Source organism: Salvelinus alpinus, chromosome 4 (assembly GCF_045679555.1).
Source record: "Salvelinus alpinus chromosome 4, SLU_Salpinus.1, whole genome shotgun sequence".
NCBI lineage: Eukaryota > Metazoa > Chordata > Actinopteri > Salmoniformes > Salmonidae > Salvelinus > Salvelinus alpinus.
This window is the reverse complement of record NC_092089.1, coordinates 13,446,186-13,470,919: the sequence shown is the minus strand read 5'-3', so window position 1 is coordinate 13,470,919 and position 24,734 is coordinate 13,446,186. Positions and strand designations below refer to the sequence as shown.

General features: G+C 43.5%; 1 protein-coding gene across 1 annotated transcript in view; it reads right to left on the bottom strand.

Annotated features, from left to right (window-relative positions):
• LOC139572870 (dolichyl-diphosphooligosaccharide--protein glycosyltransferase subunit STT3B) overlaps nucleotides 1-24,734 on the bottom strand; it is a 116,725-nt gene that overhangs the window by 90,332 nt on the left and 1,659 nt on the right. The gene's annotated exons all lie outside the window — the stretch shown is intronic.

The following is a 24,734-nucleotide window of genomic DNA, read 5'->3' as shown; positions in this document are numbered from 1 at the left end:
ACAGCGCGGGATCGGTTTCACGGAAGAAGCCAATGAAATAAATGAAATCCGCGAGACATGCCTGCCACCAGAGTGGATACCACAGCAGCGTCAACCGTGTGAATAGGCTACAGTAGGACCAGTAGGCTACAGTAGGATCAGTAGGCTACAGTAGGACCAGGAGGCTACAGTAAGAGCTGCCTCCCAGTGCCCACATACCAGCGGTATAATGCTCCGGCTGTCCACTGTCCTCCTTCCGTTCAAAACAATCCAACCTGCTGAGAATGACACAAACAGGAAGTCACCCACAGCATGTCGGGAATAGACTTCTCACACTAATAACAGACACGCAGGGTGAATTAGACCTGTTATTGTCACGTGGCTTATTCAGTTGTATTATTTGATGTTGCGTTTTCATCTAGTCTCATGGTGACGTCAGTCAGCAGCCACACGAAGCCAGAGTACATGCTTAGGTTATTACCCATACAGGACTAGTTTATCAGGCTTAGGTTATTACCCATACAGGACTAGTTTATCAGGCTTAGGTTATTACCCATACAGGACTAGTTTATCACACTTAGGTTATTACCCATACAGGACTACTTTATCAGGTTTAGGTTATTACCCATACAGGACTAGTTTATCAGGTTTAGGTTATTACCCATACAGGACTAGTTTATTAGGCTTAGGTTATTACCCATACAGGACTAGTTTATCAGGCTTAGGTTATTACCCATACAGGACTAGTTTATCAGGTTTAGGTTATTACCCATACAGGACTAGTTTATCAGGCTTAGGTTATTACCCATCAGGACTAGTTTATCAGGCTTAGGTTATTACCCATCAGGACTAGTTTATCAGGTTTAGGTTATTACCCATACAGGACTAGTTTATCAGGCTTAGGTTATTACCCATACAGGACTAGTTTATCAGACTTAGGTTATTACCCATACAGGACTAGTTTATCAGGTTTAGGTTATTACCCATACAGGACTAGTTTATCAGGCTTAGGTTATTACCCATACAGGACTAGTTTATCAGGTTTAGGTTATTACCCATACAGGACTAGTTTATCAGGCTTAGGTTATTACCCATACAGGACTAGTTTATCAGGCTTAGGTTATTACCCATACAGGACTAGTTTATCAGGCTTAGGTTATTACCCATACAGGACTAGTTTATCAGGTTTAGGTTATTACCCATACAGGCCTAGTTTATCAGGCTTAGGCTATTACCCATACAAGACTAGTTTATCAGGCTTAGGTTATTACCCATACAGGACTAGTTTATCAGGTTTAGGTTATTACCCATACAGGACTAGTTTATCAGGCTTAGGTTATTACCCATACAGGACTAGTTTATCAGGCTTAGGTTATTACCCATACAGGACTAGTTTATCAGGCTTAGGTTATTACCCATACAGGACTAGTTTATCAGGCTTAGGTTATTACCCATACAGGCCTAGTTTATCAGGCTTAGGTTATTACCCATACAGGACTAGTTTATCAGGCTTGGGTTATTACCCATTCAGGACTAGTTTATCAGGTTTAGGTTATTACCCATACAGGACTAGTTTATCAGGCTTAGGTTATTACTCATACAGGACTAGTTTATCAGGCTTAGGTTATTACCCATACAGGACTAGTTTGTCAAGCTTAGGTTATTACCTATACAGGACTAGTTTGTCAAGCTTAGGTTATTACCCATACAGGACTAGTTTACCAGGCGTAGGTTATTACCCATACAGGCCTAGTTTATCAGGCTTAGGTTATTACCCATACAGGACTAGGTTATTACCCATACAGGACTAGGTTAATACCCATGTAGGCCTAGTTTATCAGGACTAGGTTATTACCCATACAGGACGAGGTTATTACTCATGTAGGCCTAGTTTATCAGGATTAGGTTATTACCCATACAAGACTAGGTTATTACCCATACAGGACAAGGTTATTACCCATACAGGACTAGGTTATTACCCATAAAGGACTAGGTTATTACCCATACAGGGCTAGGCTATTACCCATGCAGGACAAGGTTATTACCCATACAGGACTAGGTTATTACCCATAAAGGACTAGGTTATTACCCATAAAGGACTAGGTTATTACCTATGCAGGACATGGTTATTACCCATGTAGGACTAGGTTATTACCCATACAGGATTAGGTTACTACCAATGCAGGACTAGGTTATTACCAATGCATGACTAGGTTATTACCCATGCAGGACTAGGTTATTACCCATGCAGGACTAGGTTATTACCCATGCAGGACTAGGTTATTACCCATCCAGGACTAGGTTGTTACCCATGTAGTCCTAGTTTATCAGGACTAGGTTATTACTCATACAGGACTAGGTTATTACCCATGCAGGACTAGGTTATTACCCATGTAGGCCTAGTTTATCAGGACTAGGTTATTACCCATACAGGACTAGGTTATTACCCATACAGGACTAGGTTATTACCCATACAGGACTAGGTTATTACCCATGCAGGACTAGGTTATTACCCATGCAGGACTAGATTATTACCCATACAGGACTAGGTTATTACCCATGCAGGATTAGGTTATTGCCCATGCAGGACTAGGTTATTACCCATACAGGAATAGGTTATTACCGATACAGGACTAGGTTATTACCCATACAGGACTAGGTTATTACCCATACAGGACTAGGTTATTACCCATGCAGGACTAGGTTATTACCCATACAGGCCTAGGTTATTACCCATACAGGACTAGGTTATTACACATACATGACTAGGTTATTACCCATACAGGACTAGGTTATTACCCATACAGGACTAGGTTATTACCCATACAGGACTAGGTTATTACCCATACAGGACTAGGCTATTACCCATACAGGACTAGGTTATTACCCATACAGGACTAGGTTATTACCCATACAGGACTAGGTTATCACCCATACAGGACTAGGTTATTACCCATACAGGACTAGGTTATCACCCATACAGGACTAGGTTATTACCCATACAGGACTAGGTTATTACCCATACAGGACTAGGTTATCACCCATACAGGACTAGGTTATTACCCATGTCTATTTGTTATTACTGCAATGAAATGAACTGGAGGTTCAGGCCCACAGAGTTTCTACTGCGGTTGTAGCATAACACCAAACCTGTTTCAGCTCCTCTAACAACATGATGTTGTCTGAGCTCAGTAGTAAAAACTACAGCCGTTGATTCAAGTGGGTGAGCAGCATTCCTACAGAGGAGAGCTGTGTACACAAGAGAGAGAGAGAGAGGGGAGGGAGGAGAGAGATGAGGAGAGCAGCATACACAAGAGAGACAGGGGGAGGGAGGAGAGAGATGAGGAGAGCTGCGTACACAAGAGAGACAGGGGGGAGGGAGGAGAGAGATGAGGAGAGCTGCATACACAAGAGAGAGAGAGAGGGGAGGGAGGAGAGAGATGAGAAGAGCTGCATACACAAGAGAGAGAGAGAGGGGAGGGAGGAGAGAGATGAGGAGAGCTGCATACACAAGAGAGAGAGAGGGGGGAGGGAGGAGAGAGATGAGGAGAGCTGCATACACAAGAGAGAGAGAGAGAGGGGAGGGAGGAGAGAGATGAGGAGAGCTGCATACACAAGAGAGACAGGGGGGAGGGAGGAGAGAGATGAGGAGAGCTGCATACACAAGAGAGACAGGGGGGAGGGAGAGAGAGATGAGGAGAGCAGAGCACATCCACTCTCACACGGTCTGCTTTCTATACAAACACAAATACTGCTCACTAGCTGGAACATTAATACAGGTCCACACTGACACAATACCAATGTGTGGCTTTTCTGCAACAATACCTCTCTCTCTCTCTCTCTCTCTCTCTCTCTCTCTCTCGCTCTCTCTCTCTCTCTCTCTCTCTCTCTCTCTCTCTCTCTCTCTCTCTCTCTCTCTCTCTCTCTCTCTCTCTCTCTCTCTCTCTCTCTCTCTCTCTCTCTCTCTCTCTCTCTCTCTCTCTCTCTCTCTCTCTCTCTCTCTCTCTCTCTCTCTTTCTCCATCGTTATCTCTCTCTCTCCATCTCTCTCTCCATCGTTATTTCTCTCTCTCCATCTCTTTCTCCATCGTTATCTCTCTCCATCTCTCTCTCCATCGTTATCTCTCTCTCTCCATCGTTATCTCTCTCCATCATTCGCTCTCTCTCCATCTCTCTCTTTCTCCATCGATATATATCTCTCTCTCTCTCTTTCACCATCGTTCTCTCTCCCCTCTCTCTTTCTATCATTCTCTCTCTCCTTCTCTCTCTCCATTGTTCTCTCTATCTCTCTCTCTCTCTCTCTCTCTCTCCATCGTTCTCTCTCTCTCTGACCCGGAGAACCTCTCCCTATACACTGATTTGAAAAGAAAATAAAGAGGGAGAGATTGAGGGGAGAGCACAGAGTATACATGAAAACAAAAGAAAAGTATTTTTCTTCCCGGGGCCTCTATTGTATAATTATAGTCAGTAGTGTTCAGTAACTGTCTCTATTGTATAATTATAATCAGTAGTGTTTAGTAACTGTCTCTATTGTATAATTATAGTCAGTAGTGTTCAGTAACTGTCTCTATTGTATAATTATAATCAGTAGTGTTTAGTAACTGTCTCTATTGTATAATTATAATCAGTAGTGTTTAGTAACTGTCTCTATTGTATAATTATAATCAGTAGTGTTTAGTAACTGTCTCTATTGTATAATTATAATCAGTAGTGTTTAGTAACTGTCTCTATTGTATAGTTATAGTCAGTAGTGTTCAGTAACTGTCTCTATTGTATAGTTATAATCAGTAGTGTTCAGTAACTGTCTCTATTGTATAATTATAGTCAGTAGTGTTCAGTAACTGTCTCTATTGTATAATTATAATCAGTAGTGTTTAGTAACTGTCTCTATTGTATAGTTATAGTCATGTGAAATGGCTAGCTAGTTAGCGGTGATGCGCGCTAATAGCGTTTCAATCGGTGACGTCACTCGCTATTTAGACCTTGAAGTAGTGGTTCCCCTTGCTCTGCAAGGGCCGTGGCTTTTGTGGAGCGATGGGTAACGATGCTTCGTGGGTGACTGTTGTTGATGTATGCAGAGGGTCCCTGGTTCGCGCCCGGGTCGGGGCGAGGGAACGGACTAAAGTAATACTGTTACATAATTATTGTCAGTAGTGTTCAGTAACTATCAAACAAACCCTCACTGAAATGACCTTCCTTCCATACTGTTCTAGAACAAGAAGGATAGAGGACTTTTTGAGGCAAGCAAAATTGTTATTTTTGTCCAAACCGTTCCCCCAAAAAATGAGAGTTTGAGTTTTGTGTACATTTGTGTGCTAGAGATTGTCAGAGCTTACACTGAGGCAAGGCGTAATCATTTCAAGTCAAATTGATAAAGGAAATCCTATTACTCTCCGCACCCAGTCTAGAATTTCCGTCCCAAATTTAACCCTATTCCTGATAATAAAGTGCCCTACTTTCAACCAGGGACCATTAAAAGTAGTGCACTATAAAGGGAATAAGCTGCCCTTTGTGACACACTCATAGATTTCCTCCTGAAAAGACTACTGGATAGAATCTTGTTTAAAAACACAGTGAAACCCCCACTATGTGAAACCAATTACAGATGGACGTCTGAGAGATCAACCAAAGATAGACAACAAGCAGTTGCTCATCCAATTCTATCCGTTCCTTTAAGTTGTAAAGTTTGACCTGTTTTGGTTGTGAAACGGTGCTCCGTTTCAAAAGAGACATGGGTCTCACTGAGACTTCCCTGTATATAAAACCATGTAGAAATACAGCATTTACAGAAGTAGCTGTATAGTAGCAACTGGCAACTTGAGAAACAGAGAATATTAATGAGGTTTAGGTCTCAGGTCATCCTCCCAGCTCGCTCCACAACAGGGCCTATTCATCTCCAACAGGGCCTATTCATCTCCAACAGGGCCTATTCATCTCCAACAGGGCCTATTCATCTCCAACAGGGCCTATTCATCTCCATCAACAGCTCGTCCGGACAACTGAGTCAAGGTCATATGGCTTTTAAAACACTTAATAGCACTCCTCTTCACATTCGTCAGTTGAAATTAGATGTATTCAGTCACACACCGAGAGACTTCACACACCGATAGACTTCACACACAGAGAGACTTCACACACCGAGAGACTTCACACACCGAGAGACTTCACACACCGAGAGACTTCACACACCGAGAGACTTCACACACCGAGAGACTTCACACACCGAGAGACTTCACACACCGAGAGACTTCACACACCGAGAGACTTCACACACCGAGAGAGACTTCACACACCGAGAGAGACTTCACACACCGAGAGAGACTTCACACACCGAGAGAGACTTCACACACCGAGAGAGACTTCACACACTTCACACACCGAGAGACTTTACACACCGAGAGACTTCACACACCGAGAGACTTCACACACCGAGAGACTTTACACACCGAGAGACTTTACACACCGAGAGACTTCACACACCGAGAGACTTCACACACCGGGAGACTTCACACACCGAGAGACTTCACACACCGAGAGACTTTACACACCGAGAGACTTTACACACCGAGAGACTTTACACACCGGGAGACTTCACACACAGAGAGACTTCACACACAGAGAGACTTCATACACCGAGAGACTTTACACATCGAGAGACTTCACACACCGGGAGACTTCACACACCGAGAGACTTCACACACCGAGAGACTTCACACACCGAGAGACTTCACACACCGAGAGACTTTACACACCGAGAGACTTTACACACCGAGAGACTTCACACACAGAGAGACTTCACACACCGAGAGACTTCACACACCGAGAGACTTTACACACCGAGAGACTTCACACACCGAGAGACTTCACTTGAAGAAGTGAACTATTTCCGGGATGATCTGTGTAGCAACAACGGTGGTGAACAGAATACACAGAGTAAACACTCAGGCTACCACCCAGCAGTGCTGTCCATAATAACACAGCAGGGCCTATGTTCCTCAGGCTACCCAGCCCCCCCACTAGCAGTGCTGTCCATAATAACACAGCAAGGCCTATGTTCCTCAGGCTACCCCGCCCCCCCCCTAGCAGTGCTGTCCATAATAACACAGCAAGGCCTATGTTCCTCAGGCTACCCCGCCCCCCCCCCCCCCCCCCCACTAGCAGTGCTGTCCATAATAACATAGCAAGGCCTATGTTCCTCAGGCTACCCCGCCCCCCCAATTGCAGTGCTGTCCATAATAACACAGCAGGGCCTATGTTCCTCAGGCTACCCAGCCCCCCCACTAGCAGTGCTGTCCATAATAACATAGCAAGGCCTATGTTCCTCAGGCTACCCCGCCCCCCCACTAGCAGTGCTGTCCATAATAACACAGCAGGGCCTATGTTCCTCAGGCTACCCCGCCCCCCCACTAGCAGTGCTGTCCATAATAACACAGCAGGGCCTATGTTCCTCAGGCTACCCCGCCCCCCCACTAGCAGTGCTGTCCATAATAACACAGCAGGGCCTATGTTCCTCAGGCTACCCCCCCCCCCCCCCCCAGCAGTGCTGTTCCATAATAACACAGCAGGGCCTATGTTCCTCAGGCTACCCCCCCCCCCCCACCTAGCAGTGCTGTCCATAATAACATAGCAGGGCCTATGTTCCTCAGGCTACCCCCCCCCCACTAGCAGTGCTGTCCATAATAACACAGCAGGGCCTATGTTCCTCAGGCTACCCCCCCCCCCCCCCAGCAGTGCTGTTCCATAATAACACAGCAGGGCCTATGTTCCTCAGGCTACCCCCCCCCCCCCCCCCCACTAGCAGTGCTGTCCATAATAGCATAGCAGGGCCTATGTTACTCAGGCTACCCCCCCCCCCCCCACCTAGCAGTGCTGTCCATAATAGCATAGCAGGGCCTATGTTACTCAGGCTACCCCCCCCCCCCCCCCACCTAGCAGTGCTGTCCATAATAACATAGCAGGGCCTATGTTCCTCAGGCTACCCCCCCCCCCACTAGCAGTGCTGTCCATAATAACATAGCAAGGCCTATGTTCCCCAATCAACCACTATTCAGCATTGAGGCAAAGCCAAGGCCTCACATCTTACCACTTTACACAGACAGAACTCAATAACACCTCTTTTCAAAACCTTCAGTTGAGATGATGAAATACATTGAGGTCCAGTGGTTTTCAAACCGCTTCTCCGGGGGAAACACCCCAGTACTTTCACCATGTTGGCCCTGAACTAACTCACCCTGATCCACCAATCACCATGTTGGCCCTGAACTAACTCACCCTGATCCACCAATCACCATGTTGGCCCTGAACTAACTCACCCTGATCCACCAATCACCATGTTGGCCCTGAACTAACTCACCCTGATCCACCAATCACCATGTTGGCCCTGAACTAACTCACCCTGATCCACCAATCACTATGTTGGCCCTGAACTAACTCACCCTGATCCACCAATCACCATGTTGGCCCTGAACTAACTCACCCTGATCCACCAATCACCATGTTGGCCCTGAACTAACTCACCCTGATCCACCAATCACTATGTTGGCCCTGAACTAATTCACCCTGATCCACCAATCACCATGTTGGCCCTGAACTAACTCACCCTGATCCACCAATCACTATGTTGGCCCTGAACTAACTCACCCTGATCCACCAATCACCATGTTGGCCCTGAACTAACTCACCCTGATCCACCAATCACCATGTTGGCCCTGCACTAACTCACCCTGATCCACCAATCACCATGTTGGCCCTGAACTAACTCACCCTGATCCACCAATCACCATGTTGGCCCTGAACTAACTCACCCTGATCCACCAATCACCATGTTGGCCCTGAACTAACTCACCCTGATCCACCAATCACCATGTTGGCCCTGAACTAACTCACCCTGATCCACCAATCACCATGTTGGCCCTGAACTAACTCACCCGGATCCACCAATCACCATGTTGGCCCTGAACTAACTCACCCTGATCCACCAATCACCATATTGGTCCTGAACTAACTCACCCTGATACACCAATCACCATGTTGGCCCTGAACTAACTCACCCTGATCCACCAATCACCATGTTGGCCCTGAACTAACTCACCCTGATCCACCAATCACCATGTTGGCCCTGAACTAACTCACCACCAATCACCATGTTGGTCCTGAACTAACTCACCCTGATCCACCAATCACCATGTTGGCCCTGAACTAACTCACCCTGATCCACCAATCACCATGTTGGCCCTGAACTAACTCACCCTGATCCACCAATCACCATGTTGGCCCTGAACTAACTCACCCTGATCCACCAATCACCATGTTGGCCCTGAACTAACTCACCCTGATCCACCAATCACCATGTTGGCCCTGAACTAACTCACCCTGATCCACCAATCACCATGTTGGCCCTGAACTAACTCACCCTGATCCACCAATCAAGGCTTTGATGATTAGCTGACAAGTTGAATCAGGTGTGCTGGCTGTGGAATAGTTAAAATACCATGGACCTCTATGTAGTTGAATGTGATTGCTTTTATTAAATATATTTATTTTATTATTGTGTGCTGAATTATATTGTTTTATACACATGTATGTGACTGTTGTTTTATCATTCCGTTTTTTTGTTGTTGTAATGTTTACATGGCTATCTTGTAAAAGATATGTTTTAATCTCAGTGTGACTCTCTGTTTAAATAAAGGTTAAATATATCCAATATGGCTCTGTTTTTGACCAGAGCCCTAAATGGCCCTCTACAGTTTACCCGTCTGAATCCCACAGCTGATGGGGTTTTAATCTGACAGGAGGAAAGCTGGAGTCAGAATCACCAACATGCAGTACAGTTTATTAGCAGCAGGTGGCAGTAGAGTATATAACGTGGTCTGTGATCAGAGTTGATCCTCAGTTGAGTTGGTGTGTCTGTCAGTACCGTGACATTCAGGGGAGCCTCTATTTGGTACATGTACTTGCCTCAATACATTTTGTTGATGGGTCTATTAGTAAAGACATGTCATTTAACAGTAAAAAATATATTACATTTTAATGTGGCATGAACACAAACCAGTCATGATGTTCTCATCTTTTTTGTCAAACCAACCACTTCCCCCTGCGACGCTCGTTCATCCACTCCAAAACAGTTCCATCATCCAAATATCGTGCGTCGTGCATAAAGACAGCGTCTGAATCGCGTGTCATACTCTTTTTGACCAGACAGCATCAGATACATTGACTACAGATACTCAGACAGAGGGGCGCTGTTTCGCTCGCTCGGATGCTCTCTCCCGGTGAGATTGATGCGTCTCTGTCAAATTATCAATATTTGGACACCTCCCCCCAAAAGGCCCCGGGCTGGGGTTCTACTGAGGTCTAAGGCCCCGGGGTGGGGTTCTACTGAGTCCTAAGGCCCGGGGCTGGGGTTCTACTGAGTCTTAAGGCCCCGGGCTGGGGTTCTACTGAGGCCTAAGGCCCCGGGCTGGAGTTCTACTGAGGCCTAAGGCCCCGGGCTGGGGTTCTACTGAGGTCTAAGGCCCCGGGATGGGGTTCTATTGAGGCCTAAGTCCCCGGGCTGTGGTTCTACTGAGGTCTAAGGCCCCGGGCTGGGGTTCTACTGAGGTCTAAGGCCCTGGGCTTGGGTTCTACTGAGGTCTAAGGCCCCGGGCTGGGGTTCTACTGAGGTCTAAGGCCCCGGGCTGGGGTTCTACTGAGGTCTAAGGCCCTGGGCTGGGGTTCTACTGAGGTCTAAGGCCCCGGGCTGGGGTTCTACTGAGGTCTAAGGCCCCGGGCTGGGGTTCTACTGAGGTTCTACTGAGGTCTAAGGCCCCGAGCTAGGGTTCTACTGAGGCCTAAGGCCCCGGGCTGGGGTTCTACTGAGGCCTAAGGCCCCGGGCTGGAGTTCTACTGAGGCCTAAGGCCCCGGGCTGGGGTTCTACTGAGGTCTAAGGCCCCGGGCTGGGGTTCTACTGAGGTCTAAGGCCCCGGGCTGGGGTTCTACTGAGGCCTAAGGCCCCGGGCTGGGGTTCTACTGAGGCCTAAGGCCCCGGGCTGGAGTTCTACTGAGGCCTAAGGCCCCGGGCTGGGGTTCTACTGAGGTCTAAGGCCCCGGGATGGGGTTCTATTGAGGCCTAAGGCCCCGGGCTGGGGTTCTACTGAGGTCTAAGGCCCCGGGCTGGGGTTCTACTGAGGTCTAAGGCCCTGGGCTGGGGTTCTACTGAGGTCTAAGGCCCCGGGCTGGGGTTCTACTGAGGTCTAAGGCCCCGGGCTGGGGTTCTACTGAGGTCTAAGGCCCTGGGCTGGGGTTCTACTGAGGTCTAAGGCCCCGGGCTGGGGTTCTACTGAGGTCTAAGGCCCCGGGCTGGGGTTCTACTGAGGTTCTACTGAGGTCTAAGGCCCCGAGCTAGGGTTCTACTGAGGTCTAAGGCCCCGGGCTGGGGTTCTACTGAGGTCTAAGGCCCCGAGCTAGGGTTCTACTGAGGTCTAAGGCCCCGAGCTAGGGTTCTACTGAGGTCTAAGGCCCCGGGCTGGGGTTCTACTGAGGTCTAAGGCGCCGGGCTGGGATTCTACTGAGGTCTAAGGCCCCGGGCTGGGGTTCTACTGAGGTCTAAGGCGCCGGGCTGGGATTCTACTGAGGTCTAAGGCCCCGGGCTGGGGTTCTACTGAGGTCTAAGGCTGGGATTCTACTAACATATGGAATTGTTTTGGGAAGGTCATACCAAGGATCGTTTAGCTTTTTGAATTATAATTTTAGGACCCCTGTAAGTATAAACAAATATATAAAAAATGCATTTGATGAAACATTGAATTTGGCCTTACTGCTAGAAGAAGTTTAGGAATTTTGTATTTTTTATGTTGCCATATTTAATCCCTTTTCTGGCACTAATGTACTTCCGTATACGGAGCCTTCATTTAGTATACACACCTTGAATTTTCCCACGTTTTGTTGTGTTACAGCCTGGATTTAAAATTGATTAAATTAGGATTTTGTGTCACCTCTGCAGTGACCCAGAGGAGTATGAGGAGAGGGGGTGGGGCCTGGAAGATGACTGGTTCAGACTGGTTCTGCTCTGGACTCTCTCTGGAGGAGATGAGACAGGATGTCAGCCCCGGCACCCCACGTCTTCATCCTGGTCTTGGTGGAGCGCTCCAAATGAGAGGATCGAGGGGCTCTGGAGAGAATGGAAGAGATGTTTGGAGGAGGGTTGTTGTGGACACCCTGTGATCTATTCACCCATGATGGCCTGAAAGAGCAGAGCATTGATGAGTTTCTCCAAGAAGGGAGTCAGGACCTCCAGCAGCTTGTAGAGAAATGTGGGAGCAGTAACCACGTCCTCAACATTAACGACAGGGCCCATGGCACGCAGTTCCCAGAGCTGCTGAAGCAGGAAGAGGAGACAATGTCAGGAAAGGCCAGAGTTGAAACGACGAGAAACCTGATGAAGATAGTCCTGCCTGAGTTACAGAGGAACATCATCTCTAAGAGAAAGATGCAGAGGGACTTCAGCAGACAGATGGAGGAGATAGATAGAGAGATGGAGGAGACATATAGAGAGATGGAGGAGAAGGATAGAGAGATGGAGGAGACATATAGAGAGATGGAGGAGACATATAGAGAGATGGAGGAGATAGATAGAGATGGAGGAGACGGATATAGAGATAGAGGAGAAGGATAGAGAGATGGAGGAGACATATAGAGAGATGGAGGAGAAGGATAGAGAGATGGAGGAGACATATAGAGAGATGGAGGAGAAGGATAGAGAGATGGAGGAGACATATAGAGAGATGGAGGAGAAGGATAGAGAGATGGAGGAGACATATAGAGAGATGGAGGAGAAGGATAGAGAGATGGAGGAGACATATAGAGAGATGGAGGAGAAGGATAGAGAGATGGAGGAGACATATAAAGAGATGGAGAGGATAGATGGAGAGATGGAGGAGACGGATATAGAGATGGAGGAGACGGATAGAGAGATGGAGGAGACATATAGAGAGATGGAGGAGAAGGATAGAAGATGGAGGAGACATATAAAGAGATGGAGAGGATAGATGGAGAGATGGAAGAGACGGATGGAGAGATGGAGGAGAAGGATAGAGAGATGGAGGAGACATATAGAGAGATGAAGGATAGAAGATGGAGGAGACATATAGAGAGATGGAGGAGACGGATAGAGATGGAGGAGACATATAGAGAGATGAAGGAGACGGATAGAGATGGAGGAGACATATAGAGAGATGGAGGAGACATATAGAGAGATGGAGGAGAAGGATAGAGAGATGGAGGAGACATATAGAGAGATGGAGGAGACATATAGAGAGATGGAGGAGACGGATGGAGAGATGGAGGAGACGGATAGAGAGATGAAGGATAGAGGAGGTATATGTAACTCTCAAGAAGAGCAGCTCACAGACACAGGAAGGAGAAAGGAGAAACAGGAAGAAGAGCAGCTCACAGACACAGGAAGGAGAAAGGAGAAACAGGAAGAAGAGCAGCTCACAGACACAGGAAGGAGAAAGGAGAAACAGGAAGAAGAGAGGGAGAAGAGATGGAGAGCTGAGGTTGGATGAGACCATGACTCCACCATCGAGGGGTTAGAGAGGAGAAAGGAGAAACAGGAAGAAGAGAGGGAGAAGAGATGGAGAGCTGAGGTTGGATGAGACCATGACTCCACCATCGAGGGGTTAGAGAGGAGAAAGGAGAAACAGGAAGAAGAGAGGGAGAAGAGATGGAGAGCTGAGGTTGGATGAGACCATGACTCCACCATCGAGGGGTTAGAGAGGAGAAAGGAGAAACAGGAAGAAGAGAGGGAGAAGAGATGGAGAGCTGAGGTTGGATGAGACCATGACTCCACCATCGAGGGGTTAGAGAGGAGAAAGGAGAAACAGGAAGAAGAGAGGGAGAAGAGATGGAGAGCTGAGGTTGGATGAGACCATGACTCCACCATCGAGGGGTTGGAGAGGAGAAAGGAGAAACAGCTAGAAGAGAGGGAGAAGAGATGGAGAGCTGAGGTTGGGTCAGACCATAACTCCACCATCGAGGGGTTGGAGAGAAGACAAGTTAAAGACAATCACACTGTATTTATCTCACAATATAAGAGCAAATGGGTAGTTCTACTATCTCATTTCAAGAGTAACGTATTTGTTTATTAAACAGTGTTTGTTGTTAAATATAGTCTTTATATATAATATATAACTTTTTTGGGCGATCCGACCAAATTCACATAGAAATGTGAGTTATAGATCTGTCATTCCCATTGAAAACAGGTGTAAGCAGCAGTGGATCTGTTCTATGTGCGCAATTTCTATGCTTCCAGTGTTTAAGCTGAGTTTTTGAGTCTTTTACTTTAGGTTTTGTACACCAGATTCAAACAGCTGAAAATGTAATATTTGGGGTTATGGAAAATATATTTCACATCGGTTTAGATGGTACAATGATACTCTACACAATGACTGCTTGTTTTGTTACATGAACTGAAATTAGGCGGACTATTAGACCTTTAGCAACCAGGAAATGGCGGAGCGATATCAGCATATTGCACGTTTAACTTGAAAGAAGAAACCTATTGTGAAAAAGCCCCCCCCCCCCCCCCCCAAAAAGGCCGATGTTGACTGACAATGTTGTAGGCTTCATGGATTTTAATTAATATACCACCTGACTGATCAGTTGTCATCCAGGAGAGAGGTTTTATCGGAGCAGGGCTTCAAGATCATCAGTAACATAGAAAAAAAAATGAATGATTCAAAAAGCTCAAAAAATGCCATAAATCCAGCTCAGGTCTACACAATATGTGCAGGATAACATCCCTGAATGTGTGGTAGAGTTAGCCAGGCCTAAGCCAGATAACATTACCGTAGCAACAACATGTTATTGGGCAGAGAGAAAAAATGTGCAGTTTTAAAGCTAATTTCCTGTATACATTTAAAAAAGAATACTTTTTATGGTTTATGACGTGTTTGTTACAGGTCCCAGGATCGAGTCCAGGAAACAGATAATACTGTATTGTGTCGATGTCACAGGAAGGCCAAACATATCATCAAGGACAACAACCACCCGAGCCACTGCCTGTTCACCCCGCTATCATCCAGAAGGTGAGGTCAGTACAGGTGCATCAAAGCAGGGACAGAGAGACTGAAAAACAGCTTCTATCTCAAAGCCATCCGACTGTTAAATAGCCATCACTAGCACATTAGAGGCTGCTGCCTACATAGAGACTCAAATCACTGGCCAGTTTAATAAATGGATCACTAGTCACTTTAATAATGTTTACATATCTTGCATTACTCATCTCATGTGTATATACTGTATTCTATACTATTCTACTGTATCTCAGTCTATGCTGCTCTGACATTGCTCGTCCTAATATGTATATAGCCTTTACTTAGATTTGTGTGTATTGGGTGTATGTTTTGTAATTTGTTCAAAATTACTTGTTAGATATTACTTCACTGTCGGAGCTAGAAACACAAACATTTCACTACATCCGGAATAACATCTGCTAGTCACGTGTATGTGACCAATAGCATTTCATTTGGTTTGATGTTTCCTGTAAAACAGGACAAATGATGAGACAAGAGGAAGTTGGTTGGTTTCAGGAAATGTTTTCTCAATAGAATTTAATAACCATAATTTTTTTTTGCCCCAAAAAGTGTCAAGGGTCAATTATCTTGTTCATTATAATTTCTTTGGTAGAAAAAAATATAAATTCACAGTTGTCATTATCATTAGAAAACACATCTACATTCATAAATATCCTTTTTAGTCTCTTTAACAGTACATATAGTTATTGCTTTTCAATGAATTAGTATCTGTATCAAAAATAAAGGCTTTTTCACTTACAAATAGTTGCAGAAGGTAACTAGCATGTAAAACCATCTAGTTGCAGAAGGTAACTAGCATGTAAAACCATCTAGTTGCAGAAGGTAACTAGCATGTAAAACCATCTCGTTGCAGAAGGTAACTAGCATGTAAAACCATCTAGTTGCAGAAGGTAACTAGCATGTAAAACCATCTACTTGCAGAAGGTAACTAGCATGTAAAACCATCTAGTTGCAGAAGGTAACTAGCATGTAAAACCATCTAGTTGCAGAAGGTAACTAGCATGTAAAACCATCTAATTGCAGAAGGTAACTAGCATGTAAAACCATCTAGTTGCAGAAGGTAACTAGCATGTAAAACCATCTAGTTGCAGAAGGTAACTAGCATGTAAAACCATCTAGTTGCAGAAGGTAACTAGCATGTAAAACCATCTAGTTGCAGAAGGTAACTAGCATGTAAAACCATCTAGTTGCAGAAGGTAACTAGCATGTAAAACCATCTAGTTGCAGAAGGTAACTAGCATGTAACACCATCTAATTGCAGAAGGTAACTAGCATGTAAAACCATCTAGTTGCAGAAGGTAACTAGCATGTAAAACCATCTAGTTGCAGAAGGTAACTAGCATGTAAAACCATCTAGTTGCAGAAGGTAACTAGCATGTAAAACCATCTAGTTGCAGAAGGTAACTAGCATGTAAAACCATCTAGTTGCAGAAGGTAACTAGCATGTAAAACCATCTAGTTGCAGAAGGTAACTAGCATGTAAAACCATCTAGTTGCAGAAGGTAACTAGCATGTAAAACCATCTAGTTGCAGAAGGTAACTAGCATGTAAAACCATCTAGTTGCAGAAGGTAACTAGCATGTAAAACCATCTCGTTGCAGAAGGTAACTAGCATGTAAAACCATCTAATTGTATGTAAGGTAACTAGCATGTAAAACCATCTAGTTGTATGTAAGGTAACTAGCATGTAAAACCATCTAGATGCAGAAGGTAACTAGCATGTAAAACCATCTAGTTGTATGTAAGGTAACTAGCATGTAAAACCATCTAGTTTCAGAAGGTAACTAGCATGTAAAACCATCTAGTTGCAGAAGGTAACTAGCATGTAAAACCATCTCGTTGCAGAAGGTAACTAGCATGTAAAACCATCTAGTTGCAGAAGGTAACTAGCATGTAAAACCATCTACTTGCAGAAGGTAACTAGCATGTAAAACCATCTAGTTGCAGAAGGTAACTAGCATGTAAAACCATCTAGTTGCAGAAGGTAACTAGCATGTAAAACCATCTAATTGCAGAAGGTAACTAGCATGTAAAACCATCTAGTTGCAGAAGGTAACTAGCATGTAAAACCATCTAGTTGCAGAAGGTAACTAGCATGTAAAACCATCTAGTTGCAGAAGGTAACTAGCATGTAAAACCATCTAGTTGCAGAAGGTAACTAGCATGTAAAACCATCTAGTTGCAGAAGGTAACTAGCATGTAAAACCATCTAGTTGCAGAAGGTAACTAGCATGTAAAACCATCTAATTGCAGAAGGTAACTAGCATGTAAAACCATCTAGTTGCAGAAGGTAACTAGCATGTAAAACCATCTAGTTGCAGAAGGTAACTAGCATGTAAAACCATCTAGTTGCAGAAGGTAACTAGCATGTAAAACCATCTAGTTGCAGAAGGTAACTAGCATGTAAAACCATCTAGTTGCAGAAGGTAACTAGCATGTAAAACCATCTAGTTGCAGAAGGTAACTAGCATGTAAAACCATCTAGTTGCAGAAGGTAACTAGCATGTAAAACCATCTAGTTGCAGAAGGTAACTAGCATGTAAAACCATCTCGTTGCAGAAGGTAACTAGCATGTAAAACCATCTAATTGTATGTAAGGTAACTAGCATGTAAAACCATCTAGTTGTATGTAAGGTAACTAGCATGTAAAACCATCTAGATGCAGAAGGTAACTAGCATGTAAAACCATCTAGTTGTATGTAAGGTAACTAGCATGTAAAACCATCTAGTTGCAGAAGGTAACTAGCATGTAAAACCATCTAGTTGCAGAAGGTAACTAGCATGTAAAACCATCTAGTTGCAGAAGGTAACTAGCATGTAAAACCATCTAGTTGCAGAAGGTAACTAGCATGTAAAACCATCTAGTTGCAGAAGGTAACTAGCATGTAAAACCATCTAGTTGCAGAAGGTAACTAGCATGTAAAACCATCTCGTTGCAGAAGGTAACTAGCATGTAAAACCATCTAATTGCAGAAGGTAACTAGCATGTAAAACCATCTAGTTGTATGTAAGGTAACTAGCATGTAAAACCATCTAGTTGTATGTAAGGTAACTAGCATGTAAAACCATCTAGATGCAGAAGGTAACTAGCATGTAAAACCATCTAGTTGTATGTAAGGTAACTAGCATGTAAAACCATCTAGTTGTATGTAAGGTAACTAGCATGTAAAACCATCTAATTGTATGTAAGGTAACTAGCATGTAAAACCATCTAATTGTATGTAAGGTAACTAGCATGTAAAACCATCTAGTTGCAGAAGGTAACTAGCATGTAAAACCATCTAATTGTATGTAAGGTAACTAGCATGTAAAACCATCTAGTTGCAGAAGGTAACTAGCATGTAAAACCATCTAGTTGTATGTAAGGTAACTAGCATGTAAAACCATCTAGTTGCAGAAGGTAACTAGCATGTAAAACCATCTAGTTGTATGTAAGGTAACTAGCATGTAAAACCATCTAGTTGTATGTAAGGTAACTAGCATGTAAAACCATCTAGTTGCAGAAGGTAACTAGCATGTAAAACCATCTAGTTGTATGTAAGGTAACTAGCATGTAAAACCATCTCGTTGCAGAAGGTAACTAGCATGTAAAACCATCTAATTGTATGTAAGGTAACTAGCATGTAAAACCATCTAGTTGTATGTATGTTCGTCCAACACATCTCAGATTACCCGCTTTAGTAGTGTAAACATAACCTAATGTTTTATTTAAAAATATATATTTAACCTTTATTTAACTAGACAAGTCAGTTAATGTCACGCGGGACTAGGTGGGTGCAGGAATCAGGCAAAGAGAGAGTTCCACTGGGGTATATTATAGTGCTCTTTAAATAAGGCACACATAATATATAAGCCCAACAAATACAGGGCGCGGACATATAACGTGACAACCCAAACCCCACAGGGTGTCAAGTGAAAGAAAGAAAATACACCTCAGTCTACAATGCACACACGTAACAAAATAACGACAATCCCACACAAAACAAGGGCGGGTCTACCTACTAAATATAGGGAAGCTCATTAACCGAAAACAGAAACACAGGTGAAACTAATAACAAAACAAACAGACAAAGGAAAAAGGGATCGGTGGCGGCTAGTAGGACGGTGACGACGACCGCCGAGCGCCGCCCGAACAGGCAGGGGAGACAACTTCGGCGGGAGTCGTGACAGTTAAGAACAAATTCTTATTTACAATGACGGCCTACCAAAAGGCAAAAGGCATCCTGCGGGGGACGGGGGCCTGGGAATAAAAATAAAAATAAATACAATATGAATTTAGGACAAAACACACATCACAACAAGAGAGACAACACAACACTACATAAAGAGAGACCTAAGACAACAACATAGCATGGCAACAACACATGACAACACAGCATGGTAGCAACACAACATGACAACAACATGGTAGCAACACAATATGACAACAACATGGTAGCAACACAACATGACAACAACATGGTAGCAACACAACATGACAACAACATGGTAGCAACACAATATGACAACAACATGGTAGCAACACAACATGACAACAACATGGTAGCAACACAATATGACAACAACATGGTAGCAACACAACATGACAACAACATGGCAGCAACACAACATGACAACAACATGGTAGCAACACAATATGACAACAACATGGTAGCAACACAATATGACAACAACATGGTAGCAACACAATATGACAACAACATGGTAGCAACACAACATGGTAGCAACACAACATGACAACAACATGGTAGCAACACAACATGACAACAACATGGTAGCAACACAATATGACAACAACATGGTAGCAAAACAACATGGTAGCAACACAACATGGTAGCAGCACTAAACATGGTAGCAGCACAACATGACAACAACATGGTAGCAACACAATATGACATCAACATGGTAGCAACACAACATGGTAGAAGCACTAAACATGGTAGCAACACAACATGGTAGCAGCACAACATGACAACAACATGGTAGAAACACTAAACATGGTACAAACATTATTGGGCACAGACAACAGCACAAAGGGCAAGAAGGTAGAGACAACAATACATCACACAAAACAAAGCATGTAAAACCATCTAGTTGTATGTAAGGTAACTAGCATGTAAAACCATCTAGTTGTATGTAAGGTAACTAGCATGTAAAACCATCTAGTTGTATGTAAGGTAACTAGCATGTAAAACCATCTAATTGTATGTAGGGTAACTAGCATGTAAAACCATCTAGTTGCAGAAGGTAACTAGCATGTAAAACCATCTAATTGCAGAAGGTAACTAGCATGTAAAACCATCTAATTGCAGAAGGTAACTAGCATGTAAAACCATCTAGTTGTATGTAAGGTAACTAGCATGTAAAACCATCTAGTTGTATGTAAGGTAACTAGCATGTAAAACCATCTAGTTGTATGTAAGGTAACTAGCATGTAAAACCATCTAATTGTATGTAAGGTAACTAGCATGTAAAACCATCTAGTTGCAGAAGGTAACTAGCATGTAAAACCATCTAGTTGCAGAAGGTAACTAGCATGTGAAACCATTTAATTGCAGAAGGTAACTAGCATGTAAAACCATCTAGTTGTATGTAAGGTAACTAGCATGTAAAACCATCTAATTGCAGAAGGTAACTAGCATGTAAAACCATCTAGTTGTATGTAAGGTAACTAGCATGTAAAACCATCTAATTGTATGTAAGGTAACTAGCATGTAAAACCATAGGGTGGCAGAAGGTAACTAGCATGTAAAACCATCTAGTTGCAGAAGGTAACTAGCATGTAAAACCATCTAGTTGCAGAAGGTAACTAGCATGTAAAACCATCTAGTTGCAGAAGGTAACTAGCATGTAAAACCATCTAGTTGCAGAAGGTAACTAGCATGTGAAACCATCTAGTTGCAGAAGGTAACTAGCATGTAAAACCATCTAGTTGCAGAAGGTAACTAGCATGTCAAACCATCTAGTTGCAGAAGGTAACTAGCATGTAAAACCATCTAGATGCAGAAGGTAACTAGCATGTAAAACCATCTAATTGTATGTAAGGTAACTAGCATGTAAAACCATCTAGTTGCAGAAGGTAACTAGCATGTAAAACCATCTAGTTGCAGAAGGTAACTAGCATGTAAAACCATCTAGTTGCAGAAGGTAACTAGCATGTGAAACCATCTAGTTGCAGAAGGTAACTAGCATGTAAAACCATCTAGTTGCAGAAGGTAACTAGCATGTAAAACCATCTAGTTGCAGAAGGTAACTAGCATGTAAAACCATCTAGTTGCAGAAGGTAACTAGCATGTAAAACCATCTAGTTGCAGAAGGTAACTAGCATGTAAAACCATCTAATTGCAGAAGGTAACTAGCATGTAAAACCATCTAGTTGCAGAAGGTAACTAGCATGTAAAACCATCTAGTTGCAGAAGGTAACTAGCATGTAAAACCATCTAGTTGCAGAAGGTAACTAGCATGTAAAACCATCTCGTTGCAGAAGGTAACTAGCATGTAAAACCATCTAATTGCAGAAGGTAACTAGCATGTAAAACCATCTAGTTGTATGTAAGGTAACTAGCATGTAAAACCATCTAGATGCAGAAGGTAACTAGCATGTAAAACCATCTAGTTGTATGTAAGGTAACTAGCATGTAAAACCATCTAGTTGTATGTAAGGTAACTAGCATGTAAAACCATCTAATTGTATGTAAGGTAACTAGCATGTAAAACCATCTAGTTGCAGAAGGTAACTAGCATGTAAAACCATCTAATTGTATGTAAGGTAACTAGCATGTAAAACCATCTAGTTGCAGAAGGTAACTAGCATGTAAAACCATCTAGTTGCAGAAGGTAACTAGCATGTAAAACCATAGGGTGGCAGAAGGTAACTAGCATGTAAAACCATCTAGTTGCAGAAGGTAACTAGCATGTAAAACCATCTAGTTGCAGAAGGTAACTAGCATGTAAAACCATCTAGTTGCAGAAGGTAACTAGCATGTAAAACCATCTAGTTGCAGAAGGTAACTAGCATGTGAAACCATCTAGTTGCAGAAGGTAACTAGCATGTAAAACCATCTAGTTGCAGAAGGTAACTAGCATGTCAAACCATCTAGTTGCAGAAGGTAACTAGCATGTCAAACCATCTAGATGCAGAAGGTAACTAGCATGTAAAACCATCTAATTGTATGTAAGGTAACTAGCATGTAAAACCATCTAGTTGCAGAAGGTAACTAGCATGTGAAACCATCTAGTTGCAGAAGGTAACTAGCATGTAAAACCATCTAGTTGCAGAAGGTAACTAGCATGTAAAACCATCTAGTTGCAGAAGGTAACTAGCATGTAAAACCATCTAGTTGCAGAAGGTAACTAGCATGTAAAACCATCTAGTTGCAGAAGGTAACTAGCATGTAAAACCATCTAATTGCAGAAGGTAACTAGCATGTAAAACCATCTAGTTGCAGAAGGTAACTAGCATGTAAAACCATCTAGTTGCAGAAGGTAACTAGCATGTAAAACCATCTAGTTGCAGAAGGTAACTAGCATGTAAAACCATCTCGTTGCAGAAGGTAACTAGCATGTAAAACCATCTAATTGCAGAAGGTAACTAGCATGTAAAACCATCTAGTTGTATGTAAGGTAACTAGCATGTAAAACCATCTAGATGCAGAAGGTAACTAGCATGTAAAACCATCTAGTTGTATGTAAGGTAACTAGCATGTAAAACCATCTAGTTGTATGTAAGGTAACTAGCATGTAAAACCATCTAGTTGCAGAAGGTAACTAGCATGTAAAACCATCTAGTTGTATGTAAGGTAACTAGCATGTAAAACCATCTCGTTGCAGAAGGTAACTAGCATGTAAAACCATCTAATTGTATGTAAGGTAACTAGCATGTAAAACCATCTAGTTGTATGTATGTTCGTCCAACACATCTCAGATTACCCGCTTTAGTAGTGTAAACATAACCTAATGTTTTATTTAAAAATATATATTTAACCTTTATTTAACTAGACAAGTCAGTTAATGTCACGCGGGACTAGGTGGGTGCAGGAATCAGGTGCAGAGAGAGTTCCACTGGGGTATATTATAGTGCTCTTTAAATAAGGCACACATAATATATAAGCCCAACAAATACAGGGCGCGGACATATAACGTGACAACCCAAAACCCACAGGGTGTCAAGTGAAAGAAAGAAAATACACCTCAGTCTACAATGCACACACGTAACAAAATAAGGACAATCCCACACAAAACAAGGGCGGGCCTACCTACTAAATATAGGGAAGCTCATTATCCGAAAACAGAAACACAGGTGAAACTAATAACAAAACAAACAGACAAAGGAAAAAGGGATTGGTGGCGGCTAGTAGGACGGTGACGACGACCGCCGAGCGCCGCCCGAACAGGCAGGGGAGACAACTTCGGCGGGAGTCGTGACAGTTAAGAACAAATTCTTATTTACAATGACGGCCTACCAAAAGGCAAAAGGCCTCCTGCGGGGGGACGGGGGCCTGGGATTAAAAATAAAAATAAATACAATATAAATTTAGGACAAAACACACATCACAACAAGAGAGACAACACAACACTACATAAAGAGAGACCTAAGACAACAACATAGCATGGCAGGGACACATGACAACACAGCATGGTAGCAACACAACATGACAACAGCATGGTAGCAACACAACATGACAACAGCATGGTAGCAACACAACATGACAACAGCATGGCAGCGACACAACATGACAACAGCATGGTAGCGACACAACATGACAACAGCATGGTAGCAACACAACATGACAACAACATGGTAGCAACACAACATGACAACAACATGGTAGCAACCCAATATGGTAGCAGCACTAAACATGGTAGCAGCACAACATGGTAGCAGCACAAAACATGGTACAAACATTATTGTGCACAGACAACAGCACAAAGGGCAAGAAGGTAGAGACAACAATACATCACACAAAGCAGCCACAACTGTCAGTAAGAGTGTCCATGATTGAGTCTTTGAATGAAGAGATTGAGATAAAACTGTCCAGTTTGAGTGTTTGTTGCAGCTCGTTCCAGTCGCTAGCTGCAGCGAACTGAAAAGAGGAGCGACCCAGGGATGTGTGTGCTTTGGGGACCTTTAACAGAATGTGACTGGCAGAACGGGTGTTGTATGTGGAGGATGAGGGCTGCAGTAGACATCTCAGATAGGGGGGAGTGAGGCCTTGAGGGTTTTATAAATAAGCATCAACCAGTGGGCCTTGCGACGGGTATACAGAGATGTGTTATGTGTCCTATAAGGAGCTTTGGTGGCAAATCTGATGGCCGAATGGTAAAGAACATCTAACCGCTCGAGAGCACTCTTACCTGTCGATCTATAAATTATGTCTCCGTTCTTCCAGCTAAAAAATGTAATAATGTGTGGAGATCAACCAGAATGTCTTCTTTATAGACCATGAATTTCTTTAACATGGTGACGTCGCGCCCCGTGGGCAAGGTTAGGCCATCCTTGTTCCTGGCGGGTTGCCAGGACGTCATGGAAGAACACTGGCTGATTACAGTAAAGAATCTAGAAGAATCAAGTTGCCCAATTATTTTTCTCTGACTGTTGCCGTAAGTCTACGGTTTCACTGCGTCAGAGCGGTTTGTTTGTGTCGTTTTTGAAATGCTACACAATCGCTGCTCAAAATGTTG